Below are 14,342 nucleotides of genomic sequence, written 5' to 3'. Positions count from 1 at the left end.
TTCCAAATTTCAACCGGATCGGATAGAATTTGCTTCTCTTAGAGGCTCCGCAAGCCAAATCTGGGGATCGGTTTATGGACCGATGTGGACCAAAGTTTGCATGGTTGTTAGAGACCATATACAAAACCAGGTACCAAATTTAAGCCGGATTGGATGAAATTTGCTTCTCTTTGAGGCTCCGCAGGCCAAATCTGGGGATCGGTTAATATGGGGGCTATATAGTTATAGACCGATGTGGACCATTTTTGCATGGTTGTTAGAGACCATACACCAAATTTCAGCCGGATCGGATGAAATATGCTTCTCTTAGAGGCTCCGCAAGCCAAATCTGAGGGTCCGTTTATATGGGGGCTATACGTAAAAGTGGACCGATGCGGTCCAATTTTTGCAAGGTTGTTAGAGACCATATACCAACTCCATGTACCAAATTTCAGCCGGGTTGGATGAAATATGATTTGGACAAATCTTACATATTTGTTGTAACCATTTTACTTCAAAATTAGAACTGCTTACCTTCGTTTTTAAATACAATTTTATTTATTTTTTTCTTCAATAAAAGACATGTTTTATTAATATATTAAATATATGTAATGTTATCAACTCTAAAACGTAATGTTTTTCTTCTTCTTGTACCTTTCACTTTTAATAAGTTGCAGCCTAACGATTTTGTCCTCTTTTTATACCCACCACCATAGAATGGTGACGGGGTATAATAAGTTTGTCATTCCGTTTGTAACGCATCGAAATATCGATTTCCGACTATATAAAGTATATATATTCTTGATCAGGGAGAAATTCTAAGACGATATAACGATGTCCGTCTGTCCGTCTGTCTGTCTGTCTGTCTGTCTGTCTGTCTGTCTGTTGTAATCACGCTACAGTCTTCAATAATGAAGCAATCGTGCTGAAATTTTGCACAAACTCGTCTTTTGTCTGCAGGCAGGTCAAGTTCGAAGATGGGCTGTATCGGTCCAGGTTTTGATATAGTCCCCATATAAACCGACCTCCCGATTTGGGGTCTTGGGCTTATAGAAACCGTAGTTTTTATCCAATTTGCCTGAAATTTGAAATCTGGAGGTATTTTGTGACCGTAAAGAGGTGTGCCAAAAATGGTGAGTATCGGTCCACGTTTTGGCATAGCCCCCATATAGACCGATCTCCCGATTTTACTTCTTGGGCTTATAGAAACCGCAGTTTTTATTCAATTTACCTGAAATTGGAAATCTAGAGGTATTGTCGGACCACAAATACGTGTGCCGAAAATTCTGAGTATTGGTCCATGTTTTGGTATAGCCCCCATATAGACCCATCTCCCGATTTTACTTCTTTGGCTTATAGAAATCGCAGTTTTTATTCAATTTACCGGAAATTGGAAATCTAGAGGTATTGTAGGACCACAAATACGTGTGCCAAAAATTGTGAGTATCGGTCCATATTTTGGTATAGCCCCCATATAGACCGATCTCCCGATTTTACTTCTTGGGCTTATAGAAACCGCAGTTTTTATTCAATTTACCTGAAAATGGAAATCTAGAGGTATTGTAGGACCACAAATACGTGTGCCAAAAATTGTGAGTATCGGTCCATATTTTGGTATAGCCCCCATAAAGACCCATCTCCCGATTTTACTTCTTTGGCTTATAGAAATCGCAGTTTTTATTCAATTTACCGGAAATTGGAAATCTAGAGGTAGTGTAGGACCACAAATACGTGTGCCAAAAATTGTGAGTATCGGTCCATGTTTTGGTATGTTCCCCATATAAAACGACCTCCCGATTTGGGGTCTTGGGCTTATAGAAACCTTATTTTTTATCCAATTTGTCTGAAATTAGAAATCTGGAGGTATTTTAGGACCATAAAGAAGTGTGCCGAAAATGGTGAGGATCGGTCCATATTTTGGTATAGCCTCCATATAGACCGATTTCCCGATTTTACTTCTTGGGCTTCTAGAATCCGAAGTTTTTATCCTATTTGCCTGAAATTGGAAATCTAGAGGTATTTTCGGGTCATAAAGAGGTGTGCCGAAAACGGTGAGCATCGGTCCATATTTCAGTATAGCCCCCACAAGAACGATCTCCCGATTTAACTCCTTGGGTTTCTAGAAACCGTAGTTTTTATCTGATTTGCCTGAAATTGTAAATATTCTGGTATTTTTGGCTCACAAAAACGTGTATCGGATTAGGTTTTTATAGGTCCATTTGGTAATGCCTCCATATAGACCGACTTCACTTCTTGAGGGTGTAGAAGGCGCACTGATGATGAACATTGCTTGAAACTCAATGTAAAATTTCCAGATTTTACTTCTACAGATTTAAGATTTCAAATCAAGACGTTATTTTATAATTTTCTTGCACACTTACAAGAGATGTTAATGATTCCTCTAAAACTCAAACAAAAATGGTTCTTATAAATCCAGAATCTGATATAGTCCTCATGGATGAAATCTTTAAATTTATCTTCGGGAAGTGTCCTCAAGTCCTCAAGCCCTCCTGAAATTTCAAAGGAAACCCTAATATTTGGTTCATGGTGGTGGGTATTTAAGATTCGGCCCGGCCGAACTTACTGCTGTATATACTTGTTACAATTTCAATACCTACAAATATAAAAAAAAATCATAAACCAATTTTTACACAAAAGATTAGCGTCCTGAATGTTACCTGCACGGATGAAAAAGACTGTTTTTCATATGTTTGGCTATAAACATTATATGTTTGGAACACAAATTTTTAAACACAATATTTTTGAGTGCAAGCATATAATGTTCATAAACTAGCATAACATGTTTGGGACATATATGTTAATATGTTAGAACATATTATGTTTGGGACATAAAATGTTTGTAAATATAATATGCTTGGATGCAAACATATATTAATTTAGAAATAGCCTATAAACATATATATGTTTAGTAGCTTGGAGCGCTATTTAACAAGGAGCGATATTGAATTAAGTTGGTGGTTGTTGCTTGTTATTACAAAATTAACATTTTATTTTTCCTTGGGCAATTGATTAGCTACTTCTTTGATCCTTACAAACTGTGTGGTCCGCTGTTCGAATCCCCGTCCGGCAAAAGGTAAAATTAAAATAAAAAAAATCATACAATTGAATAATTTCTTCTACAATGTTTGTATTACAGAAAAAGGTGCTAAGAACTAAAAAATCTCGTGGAAGTGAGAAAGATGTGTGGGAATATACAATTGGGCAGAAACAAAATTTTGAGCATTCAGGTCGAAAACCTATGTTGTTAGCACCTATATTACCTGTTTATTTTCATAATTCATTATGATTGTAAATATATGAATAAATAAATAAAATTTTGAGCACAATATTGTTTGGGAGAATTATTTTTAAGCATATAATATTTTTGGGTGCAAATGCTTCCAAACATATTATATGTTCACATAATAACATATTGTTTTTTGGAAGACAACATTATTGAATTTGGATGCAAAAATACAAAATGTTTGGAACTTAGACTACCCAAACATATATTGTTTAGACCAATATGCTTTCAAACATATTATATATTGGAAGAGATCAAACATATAAATGTTTGGGCAATACCCAAAAATGTATATGCTTGAAGCAAAATATGTTTGGGAGTATATGTTACAGAAGCTTTTTTTGTGAGCGTGTGATGAATGAAAGGGTTGTTATTCTGTTGGTGTTTTCTTTCTTTGTACACCATCACGAACATTGATAGACTTATTGTATGTTAATTATTTTTAATAATTTTCAAAAAATGAAACTTTTTCTCACTAATTTAAAATATTTTATGTATTATTTGTTTTTTATAGTATTATTTTACTATATTATTTTTTAACAATCTCTCCATATACCCTAATAACGCGATTCCAACTAAAAAGCAACCTACGCGCACACATATCGATTACATCGATGACAGGTATCGATTACAGGTAGATAAAAGAAATATAGGAAAATTTCCTATATTCTAATAAGTGTGTTTCTTTAAGATTTGAAAAGATTGAATACTTCTTAGTACGAATAAACTAAAATATTTTTATATGCCAAGTGTTATTCGTATGTATAATAAGATTTCTATAATAAAGGAAGCCAGAATTATCATTTTATAAGAAATTGTACTAAATTTGAGGAAACTTGGTTTTATGTTAGGTCGGTTTTTGTTTATTTTTACGAATGCTTTTTTGTTATCAGTGAATAAAATTTTCTTGTTCAGTAGCAAATTCTTATACCCAGCGAAGAAAACACTATAAGTTACATTCTATGCCTTATTCTAGTTAATGAACTATTCCTAACTGCTTTCAGTTTGGGATTTTTTTACTGAAGCAAGTAAATTTTATTATTTCAAACAAAAATTTAACTTAATGGTTATAAAATGGCTAAACTAAATTGATGAACATTTTTTCCTTTAGTTTCGAAGACACTTTTTTCTGGGTGTATTATGCACTTTGGCTACAATTTCTGTTGTTCATCTTCACCGCTTGTACGACCACGTTTAAATTCAGCAACCAAATTTTTACTGTTGCATATGAAGGAGCGCACTTTCACCTAACACATCCACCATATTATTATGAATTTCTTGTCCCGATAAACCCTTTTTATGTAAATATTTAATTACAGCACGCATTTCTAATTTTTCCATTGTAAAAAAATTGCGGATGCGTCTTTTTTGAACACCTGTTTGTATATGAAGGAGTTGTCAGATCGAAACAAAATTTAACATGTGTTCATAGCAGAGATGGAAGCTAGGTTAGGTTAGGTGGCAGCCCGTTGTATCAGGCCCACTTAGACTATTCAGTCCATTGTGATACCACATTGGAAGTTTCCAAAACACTTAACTTTTTTCTGTTTATAACGCGCAATTTTTGATAGGCTAAGAAGTTTCCGAACTGCCCTCGTAATGCCCCAACAAAAGTTGGCATTAATATATACTCCGACAGTAAAGCTTCAAAAAAATCCTGTATTCGTTAACTCGAAAACATCTGTACTCCTTAACACGGAAACAGCCATAGACTGTCGCAAATCTCTCAACGAGATGGCTGAGCAGTACAATATTCACCTAATATGGGTGCTTGATCGCAAGAACATTCTTGGTAACTGCGTAGCTGATGATTTAGCAAGGCTTACTCCGTAACTTCGGAGTCCAGTCACCATCTGCAAATATTGCCATGATCTTTGCGGTCAATTTGTATCATATGTTTTCCAAGTGTGTTATGTTCAGTTATAATTCCAATTAAAGTTCTCAACTTCTGTCTGTTCACCACCATCAGAATTTCACAATCCTACGATTCTTTTGGTCCTGTATCATTTTGGTTTGTTCGCAACTTCCCGCACAGACCTAATGTCTTTGCCATAGATCGCCATACTTGACATGAATCCTGTAAATATATGAAGACATCGGAGGAAACGGACATAAGGGCATTATTAATTCTACGAGCGTCCTCCTTATACATTTGCTTCCTCATTTCCCATTATTCCACAATGCCCGGTTACCACAGCGGTTGGACCTTATGTTCACATTGCCCAAGGCTTTTATAGCGGCTTGAAGAAGCTGATATCGCTTCTGCAAACGGCTTCATCAACAGCGACTCAGCAGCTTTTGTGATTACCGAAATTTCCGCATGAAGGATACTGAAATCGTCATCTAACTTATACGTTTCTCGTATTTCGAGTTGACTGCAATAAATTCCGCTATCAGTTCCTTCGTCCATTTTAGGTTCATCTATATACATGCTCAGATTCCAGAAAGGTATCCTCATTTCTTCCCACTCTTCCATACTTTATACAATATATTTCGGCTTATCGTGATAAACATGCTCACTCGCCATAGAATCCGTCTCCCTATAATGTTCGGCAAGAAGTTCCATATGCCTGCAAACAGTGCTTTTCAGTGTATTTAAACTTTTGAGTCTCGCGAGTGCCTGCAAGCAGGACAGGTTTCAATTGTGTTTACTTTTTAACTGTTATTGTGTAAACCAAGAATCCGGCTCGAAGGACCAAATATTTAAAACGATACAAACAGTTAAAAGTTCGAGTAAATTAAGAAACCTTGTTTCTTTGAAGTGTCTGTTATAATATGGAGGTTTAAACTGGCATTTATTTGTATGTGAATAACTTTACATAATTGATAATTGTATCCTTATTGTATAGATCCTAGAATTAAAGCATATAGCTCCCCAAACAATGTCTTTATTCTAAAGAAGCCACATCTTTGGCTCAGAATCAATATCAAAATCCTTAAATGAAGGACTCCTTAAAGCGCTTTCTTTCTTGTAAATGAAAAAAACTTAATGCAATGGATATGAGACATAGCGTCGTCATGTGGTAAAGATTTAACAAGTAAGTTCGGCCAGGCCGAATCTTATGTACCCTCCACCATGGATTGCGTAGAAACTTCTACGAAGACTCTCATCCACAAATTTCAACTCACTCGGATGAAACTTGCTCCTCCAAGAGGCTCCAAAACCAAATCTCGGGATCGGTTTATATGGGGGCTATAAATGATTATGGACTGATATGGACCACTTTTGGCATGGTTGTTAAATATCATATACTACCACCATGTACCAAATTTCAACCAGATCAGGTGAATTTTGCTTCTCCAAAGGCACCGGAGGACAAATCTGGCGATCGGTTCATATGGGAGCTATATATAATTATGGACTGATAGGAACCAATTCCTGCATGATTGTTGGATACCATATACTAATATCACGTACCGAATTTCAACCGAATGGGAAGAATTTTGCTCTTCCAAGATGCTCCGGTGGTCAAATCTGGGGATCGGTTTATATGGAGTAAATTAAGAAACCTTGTTTCTTTGAAGTGTCTGTTATAATATGGAGGTTTAATCTGGCATTTATTTGTATGTGAATAACTTTACATAATTGATAATTGTATCCTTATTGTATAGATCCTAGAATTAAAGCATATAGCTCCCCAAACAATGTCTTTATTCTAAAGAAGCCACATCTTTGGCTCAGAATCAATATCAAAATCCTTAAATGAAGGACTCCTTAAAGCGCTTTCTTTCTTGTAAATGAAAAAAACTTAATGCAATGGATATGAGACATAGCGTCGTCATGTGGTAAAGATTTAACAAGTAAGTTCGGCCAGGCCGAATCTTATGTACCCTCCACCATGGATTGCGTAGAAACTTCTACGAAGACTCTCATCCACAAATTTCAACTCACTCGGATGAAACTTGCTCCTCCAAGAGGCTCCAAAACCAAATCTCGGGATCGGTTTATATGGGGGCTATAAATGATTATGGACTGATATGGACCACTTTTGGCATGGTTGTTAAATATCATATACTACCACCATGTACCAAATTTCAACCAGATCAGGTGAATTTTGCTTCTCCAAAGGCACCGGAGGACAAATCTGGCGATCGGTTCATATGGGAGCTATATATAATTATGGACTGATAGGAACCAATTCCTGCATGATTGTTGGATACCATATACTAATATCACGTACCGAATTTCAACCGAATGGGAAGAATTTTGCTCTTCCAAGATGCTCCGGTGGTCAAATCTGGGGATCGGTTTATATGGGGCCTATATATAATTATGGACCGATATCGACAAATTTTTGCATGGGTGTTTGAGGCCATATATTAACATCATGTACCAAATTTCAGCCGAATAGGATGAAATTTGTTTCTCTTAGAGGCTCTGCAAGCCAAATCGGGGGATCGGTTTATATGGGGGCTATATATAATTATGGACCGATGTGGACCAATTTTTGCATGCGTGTTTGAGGCCATATATTAATATCATGTACCAAATTTCAGCCGAATAGGATGAAATTTGTTTCTCTTAGAGGCTCTGCAAGCCAAATCGGGGGATCGGTTTATATGGGGGCTATATATAATTATGGACCGATGTGGACCAATTTTTGCATGGTTGTTAGAGACCATATACTAACACCATGTACCAAATTTTAGGCGGATCGGATGAAATTTGCTTCTCTTAGAGGCCTCGCAAGCCAAATTTGGGGGTCTGTTTATATGGGGGCTATACGTAAAAGTGGACCGATATGGCCCATTTGCAATACCGTCCGACCTAAATCAATAACAACTACTTGTGCCAAGTTTCAAGTCTATAGCTTGTTTCGTTCGGAAGTTAGCGTGATTTCAACAGACGGACGGACAGACATGCTCAGATCGACTCAGAATTTCACCACGACCCAGAATATATTTACTTTATGGGGTCTTTGATCAATATTTCGATGTGTTACAAACGGAATGATAAAGTTAATATACCCACCATGCTATGGTGGATGGTATAAAAACTTCATGCAATGGATATGAGACATAGCGTCGTCATGTGGTATGTTAAAGATCTAACAAAGTGCTACTTAATTCCATACATCTAGACATGAGGCTATCTTTGTTTTAATAGAACTTTGGGCCACTTATTGCACAGTTCTGCAACTAAGGAAATTATATAGTTTTCGCAAGTATGTGATTACTTTTGGCATAATTAATTTTGACCATAGACATAAATTCCAAAGGCAGTGAAACGAGATGCAGGACAAAAAGCAACGAACTGCGAAACATATGGAACATTTGGGAAAATCCGGTTCAATTACATGAGAAAATTCTCAGGCTATAGCAAATATGTCGTCGTTATACCCGATCACCATTTATTAAGTGTGTCCAAAATTAGAACACATTTTGCTGCATACCAAAGTAGCGAAAATGCAGACAATTGGGCTGCTACCGCCACATGATGCCGGATACTTTGATTTGAACAACGACCAGCGGCAGCAAAAAGGCAATTCTGAGATTTGTTGTAGCATGTATATAAGAACATTTGTTTCAATGTTTTCTGCTTCGATTGTCGCCACCGAAATATTGAATTATAGTACAGCTGCAAGCGTAGCACCAATGACGGACCATACAGTCAAGTCCGCATAATTAACACAAATAACTAAAATTTAGAGGCTAGCAGATCTAAATAGTTTGTGTATAACACATCACGTAGGTGAATTTGGGTTTTACACAAGGTTTTAGGTATGGTTGTAGTTGCCCGGCCCGATCCCAGAACGGAAATTTCACTAAAGCGGGAAAATCCTTTCACTCGAATGCGAAGGGTTTCCGACCAATCTACTGATCTTCATTCCTTCTTCAATTGGGATTAAAGCCGAAAATTGTGCATTGGCTGTACACGGCAGTGGTTAGACCTATAATGGTGTTGCGGTCTGGAGGCCAACAAGTTTAGACAAAGATCAGCGAGTGACGTGCTTGTGTATCTCAGGCGTATTCAGACACGAACAGATTCACTTAATGTCATGTTGCATCTATTGCCTTTAGACATATTTGCCAACCAGTAAGCTACAACAACGAATGTACGGCTGCGCAAGCTATCGCTGTGGTCGGAAAAACGGCACGTTGACAGTTTGGTCCTCAAAAAATAATTACAGTTGTTTTACGCTTTGACCACTTTTCGACAATAATTTTGAAACTCTAATTTCCCAAAAATCAGGCGTGGTATACTCAGACCCCGAGGAATAAATGTTATATAGATTTCAACACCGATGACTCCAAATTGGATGGACAAGTGGGTTTGGAGTATATTCTAAAGATGTGGAACTTATAATAGCGAAAAGATTGCCTAACCACTGTAGTATTTTTCAGACTGAAATATTAGCAATAAAAGAGGTGGCAAATTGGCTGAGAAGTAATATTCCAAAAAATGTTGGCATAAATATATACTCAGACAGTCAACCTGCCATGAACCCCTTAGACTCCGGTCATAAACTACCGCAAATCTCTCAACTAGTTGGAAGAACAGTGGTATACTCACCTTATATGGGTGCTTAACCACAGCAACATAGCAGCAAACAGCTAAGCAGATAAATTAGCAAGGCTAGGAACTACCTTAAATATTCCAGGGGAACTAAAATCTGTGGCATGATGCGGAGGAAAAGGAATCAATTAAGTCATCTTGTGTGAGTGTCTTGCATTTTGTGTAAAGCGCAGGAGAGTTTTGGATTACTGGCGGACCTGGAAAATGTTAACTTAAGCAGTCTGGTAAAGTTTTTGGAACAATCAGGTTGGCTCCACAGAGGGGCATAATCGGGTGGGTTCAGCGGAAAAAAAAACCTAGAAGTGCCTATATGTTAGACATATTTTTAGTTAAAGTGGTATCACAATAGTCTAATAACCACAGTGGCGCAATGGTTAGCATGGCCGCCTTGCATACACAGGGTCGTGGGTTCGAACCCAGTTTCGACCAAACACCAAACAATTTTTCAGCGGTGGATTATCCCACCTCAGTAACAGGTTGGCTGATAAGTCCCTGGTCTATCAAAGAAAAACACATTTTTTTGTTAAAATTCGTTTTTATACCCACCACCATAGAATGGTGACGGGGGTATAATAAGTTTGTCATTCCGTTTGTAACGCATCGAAATATCGATTTCCGACTATATAAAGTATATATATTCTTGATCAGGGAGAAATTCTAAGACGATATAACGATGTCCGTCTGTCCGTCTGTCCGTCTGTCTGTCTGTCTGTCTGTCTGTCTGTCTGTCTGTTGTAATCACGCTACAGTCTTCAATAATGAAGCAATCGTGCTGAAATTTTGCACAAACTCGTCTTTTGTCTGCAGGCAGGTCAAGTTCGAAGATGGGCTGTATCGGTCCAGGTTTTGATATAGTCCCCATATAAACCGACCTCCCGATTTGGGGTCTTGGGCTTATAGAAACCGTAGTTTTTATCCAATTTGCCTGAAATTTGAAATCTGGAGGTATTTTGTGACCGTAAAGAGGTGTGCCAAAAATGGTGAGTATCGGTCCACGTTTTGGCATAGCCCCCATATAGACCGATCTCCCGATTTTACTTCTTGGGCTTATAGAAACCGCAGTTTTTATTCAATTTACTTGAAATTGGAAATCTAGAGGTATTGTAGGACCACAAATACGTGTGCCAAAAATTGTGAGTATCGGTCCATATTTTGGTATAGCCCCCATAAAGACCCATCTCCCGATTTTACTTCTTTGGCTTATAGAAATCGCAGTTGTTATTCAATTTACCGGAAATTGGAAATCTAGAGGTATTGTAGGACCACAAATACGTGTGCCAAAAATTGTGAGTATCGGTCCATGTTTTGGTATGTTCCCCATATAAAACGACCTCCCGATTTGGGGTCTTGGGCTTCTAGAAACCTTATTTTTTATCCAATTTGTCTGAAATTGGAAATCTAGAGGTATTTTAGGACCATAAAGAAGTGTGCCGAAAATGGTGAGGATCGGTCCATATTTTGGTATAGCCCCCATATAGACCGATTTCCCAATTTTACTTCTTGGGCTTCTAGAATCCGAAGTTTTTATCCTATTTGCCTGAAATTGGAAATCTAGAGGTATTTTCGGGTCATAAAGAGGTGTGCCGAAAACGGTGAGTATCGGTCCATATTTTAGTATAGCCCCGATAAGAACGATCTCCCGATTTAACTCCTTGGGTTTCTAGAAACCGTAGTTTTTATCTGATTTGCCTCAAATTGTAAATATTCTGGTATCGGATTAGGTTTTTATAGGTCCATTTGGTAATGCCTCCATATAGACCGACTTCACTTCTTGAGGGTGTAGAAGGCGCACTGATGATGAAAATTGCTTGAAACTCAATGTAAAATTTCCAGATTTTACTTCTACAGATTTAAGATTTCAAATCAAGACGTTATTTTATAATTTTCTTGCACACTTACAAGAGTGTTAATGATTCCTCTAAAACTCAAACAAAAATGGTTCTTATAAATCCAGAATCTGATATAGTCCTCACGGATGAAATCTTTAAATTTATCTTCGGGAAGTGTCCTCAAGTCCTCAAGCCCTCCTGAAATTTCAAAGGAAACCCTAATATTTGGTTCATGGTGGTGGGTATTTAAGATTCGGCCCGGCCGAACTTACTGCTGTATATACTTGTTATTATTCAACATAGTTCCCTTCAAGAGTGATACAATGATTATAACGACATTCCAATTTTTTTATACGATTTTGGTAGTACTACTCCTTCGGTTTTGCCTCAAAATAGGCCTCAGTTTCGGCGATCACCTCTTCATTGCAGCCAAATTTTTTCCCTGCGAGCATCCTTTTGAGGTCTGAGAAAAAGAAAACGCTGGGGAATACGGTGGGCGGGGAAGCAATTCGAAGCCCAATTCATGAATTTTTGCCATCGGTCTCAATGACTTGTGGCACGGTGCGTTGTCTTGGTGGAACAACACTTTTTTCTTCTTCACATGGGGCCGTTTTGCCGCGATTTCCACCTTCAAACGCTCCAATAACGCCATATAATAGTCACTATTGATGGGTTTTCCCTCCTCAAGATAATCGATAAAAATTATTCCATGCGCATCCCAAAAAACAGAGGCCATTACTTTGCCATCGGACTTTTGAGTCTTTCCACGCTTCGGAGACGGTTCACCGGTTGCTGTCCACTCAGCCGACTGTCGATTGGACTCAGGAGTGTAGTGATGGAGACATGTTTCATTTATTGTCACATATCGACGGAAAAACTCGGGTGTATTACGAGTTAACAGCTGCAAACACCGCTCAGAATCATCAACACGTTGTTGTTTTTGGTCAAATGTGAGCTTGCGCGGCACCCATTTTGCACAGAGCTTCCGCATATCCAAATATTGATGAATGATATAACCAACACGTTCCTTTGATATCTTTAAGGCCTCTGCTATCTCGATCAACTTCATTTTACGGTTATTCAAAATTATTTTGCGGATTTTTTTGATGTTTTCGTCGGCAACCACCTATTTCGGGCGTCCGGAATTTCCGGAGCAGAGTCCGGAAACTCATTATCAAGCCAAGTTTTTGCTTCCACTGTATTTTTTCCCTTCAGAAAACAGTATTTTTTAAAAACACAATATATTTTTTCACAATAACAAAAGTTGCTTCACAAAAAACGCTCTATCTCACAAACTAATTGAATTACAGACGTCAAATTTTGACACGAATCATTTGAAGGTTGGTACTATATAAAAATAATATGCATTTAATACTAGCAGCGCCATCCATATGTCAGACCGGCGACTTATCAGCCAACCTGTTAGTGCTGGTGACATTTCTGAGCGTTTCAAAGCTTCTCTAAGTGGTTTCACTGCAATGTAAAATGCCGTTCGGACTCGGCTATAAAAGGGAGGTCCCTTTTCATTGAGCTTAACATAGAACTGGACAGCACTCAGTGATAAGAGAGAAGTTCACCACTGTGGTATCACAATGGACTGAATAGTCTAAGTGAGTCTGAAATATCGGGCTGCCACTTTACCTATCCTAACATAACCTATCACAAGTGAGACTGAAATAAAGCGAGCTGCCTCTTAAACCTACCCTAACCTAAGAGAAATTAGTATTGCAGAATGGTCTATAGGCGAATTCTGCTAAGGTAGTGGTGCAATGATAAGTGAACCTGCTTTGGTTCAATCGCATATTCTATCGAACGCGAATGTTTTTCCGGCATTTCTGAGAACTTAAAAAGTCAGAACATAAAAATAACGATTCATAGGCTAAGTACTTATGGCACCATCCCCATATTTTTGAAACATCGAATTCTATGTTTCTACTGTATCGTTTTCCAAATTGTAATTTCTATTTTGTTACCAGTATCAAATATTTTTCCGTGGGTTGCTGACAGATTTGGTTAATTTTTCAACACCAAAGGCTGAAATATTCATGGAATGCAAATTAATTAAGCCATTTTCGAACACATTGCCTGCTCCCTAATCTAAAAATCTTTCAAATGAGCCGGTGTTGGCATTTATTGGATGTATGTATCTGTAAGACTTAAGTGCATAGCAATTGGATATATGATTTAGCCAAGACAGGTTGAGTCTATTTAAATGTACAAATCATTGTCATATCTTGACTTTGGTATTTATTGGTCTATTATTGTTATATATTTTTGTACAAATTTCAAATGCTGAAAGCAATTTACATTAATTGTTGCTGATAGTTCAATTGGAGTTTGAAAGGTTTCATTTATCATTAATTCTAAACGAGCATTTGTAAATGTTCGTATTCGTAGAGTAAATGAGAAGGGGCTGCTATTAGGAGTGATTAATGATTCTGTAAATTATGAAAATCAAACAATACACCCAGAGAAGGAATATGATCAACTCAAACATGTTTCATGAGCTCAATGCTATTTTTGGATGATGAACATGTAACATGTTTGTCGCACCTATGTTATTTTCTGGGAAACTTTATCAGTTCCTCAATTATTATTTACAAAAATGCCTATTAATTTGGGTTATATTTTAACTTGTTTTTCCAGAAATAAAATTTTGACAAAATTTTCTATAGAAATCAAATGTTGACAAAATTTTCTATAGAAATAAAAT

This window comes from Haematobia irritans, chromosome 4 (assembly GCF_050003625.1).
Source record: "Haematobia irritans isolate KBUSLIRL chromosome 4, ASM5000362v1, whole genome shotgun sequence".
Taxonomy (NCBI): Eukaryota; Metazoa; Arthropoda; class Insecta; order Diptera; family Muscidae; genus Haematobia; species Haematobia irritans.
This window is presented reverse-complemented; position numbering follows the sequence as displayed.